This window comes from Rosa chinensis, unplaced genomic scaffold (genome assembly GCF_002994745.2).
Source record: "Rosa chinensis cultivar Old Blush unplaced genomic scaffold, RchiOBHm-V2 RchiOBHmChr0c15, whole genome shotgun sequence".
Classification (NCBI taxonomy): domain Eukaryota; kingdom Viridiplantae; phylum Streptophyta; class Magnoliopsida; order Rosales; family Rosaceae; genus Rosa; species Rosa chinensis.
In genome coordinates, this window is record NW_020126828.1 from 76,907 (window position 1) to 78,635 (window position 1,729).

Below are 1,729 nucleotides of genomic sequence, written 5' to 3' on the forward strand. Positions count from 1 at the left end.
CCTGGCTCTGTGCCAAAAGAGTTACCAAAAGATAAAGGGGGGAGACTTGTATTAACATTAGAATCTCTGGGCCGCACGTCCAAACCTTGACTTGCAAAACTCTTATTGAAATTGATTAATTCGAAAGTTGTAGAAGATTGTAACTAAGCACTATAATTTTCGTTGACCATGTGTATACTTGTATATGTGACGTTTTAATGTGTGTACCTTGGTCCACGTCATGTTTATACCTTACTAACATTATTCTTTTGTTCTACTACAGATCAATGAATGTCTGGATCGTCTGAACCACCCAAGTACACCAAAACGCCCCTCCACGTCATTCAAGCACGAATTGAAAAGCTTAAGAAAAACTCGGATCTCTTTGACGTCCAAGTTACCACTCCACTTCAATTTCGTGAGCTTCAATTAGATAGTGAAGGGAATAGAGTAGAGGGAGGATCAGAAGCTTCTGACACTTCAGTTGTTCCATCACCTCACCAAACGCCACCTCAATCACCTCGTGCACTCTTAGTCATTCAACCACCACCACCATCAATGGCTCTCACCATCAGGCAACTCTCTACATCTGTGATCCCACCTGGTGGCGTTCCAACTTGTATAACCTACCCTGCTGCAGCTGAGGGGGCAACAGCTGATTTTGAATTGAAGTCTGGGCTACTTCATCGTCTTCCTACATTCCATGGACTCTCTATGGAAGATCCCAACAACCACTTGATGGAATTTCAGTTCATCTGCACTAGCATGAAGCCTCAAGGAGCTGATGAGCATATTTTGAAGTTGAAGGCCTTCCCATTTTCGTTGGCTGACAAGGCAAAGCAATGGCTTTATGAGTTGCCAAGTGGACGGATTACATCTTGGGCTGATATGATGAAGGCGTTTCTTGAGAAGTATTTCCCTACATCTCGCATCATCATGCTTAGGAAGAAGATAAGTGGAATCCAACAAGGGCAAGATGAGTCCTACGCAGATTACTATGAAAGGTTCAAGTCTCTCACCACTCAATGCCCTCAACATGGCATGAAGGATGAGACCTTGCTCACTTGTTTTTATGATGGACTCACCAACTTGGAAAGAGACATGCTAGATGCAGCTTCTGGTGGATCGTTTGTTGACAAGGAGCCTGCAGCTGGAATGATCCTTATTGAGAATAGGGCCTTGAATCAACAACAATATGGAAGCTCTAGGCCCAAATCCACCACCACACGTGAAAGGGTCCATGAGGTAAGTACTTTAGCTCAACTGGAGGATAAAATTAACAAACTTACTTCTCTTGTGTCCCAGGGATCACATGGACAAGTCATGGTGTGTGGAGTTTGTTCTATGCAAGGGCATGCGTCTAACCAATGCCCTCAACTCATGGAGGAAGGAGGACAAGAAGGTGTCAACGCCATAGGTTTCCAACAAGGGTACCAACGTCCTAGGAATGATCCATATTCGAATACTTACAATCCTGGATGGAGGGATCACCCTAATTTTCGTTGGAAGGACAATGAGAACGTTCAAAGTGCACCTCAAGGCTTCCAACCACGTCCTCAAGGCTTTTATCAAAAGCCTCAACCTCCTAACCCTACTCCTTTCAATTCAAATTTTAATTCAAATGCTTCTTTTTCTTCTTCTAATGATGAATTAATCCGAACTCTAACTAAGTCTACTCAAGCTTTAATTGCAGGTCAAACTCATCATGGGAATCAAATCAATGCTATATCTACGGATGTGAATGAGATGA

General features: G+C 43.1%; 1 non-coding gene across 1 annotated transcript; it reads right to left on the reverse strand.

Moving 5' to 3' along the window:
• Window positions 1-915: 915 nt before the first annotated feature.
• On the reverse strand, window positions 916-1,022 carry LOC112181244. The gene has a single exon (XR_002928734.1). It is a non-coding gene; the product is annotated as a small nucleolar RNA R71 (small nucleolar RNA).
• Between the last annotated feature and the right edge of the window lie 707 nt (window positions 1,023-1,729).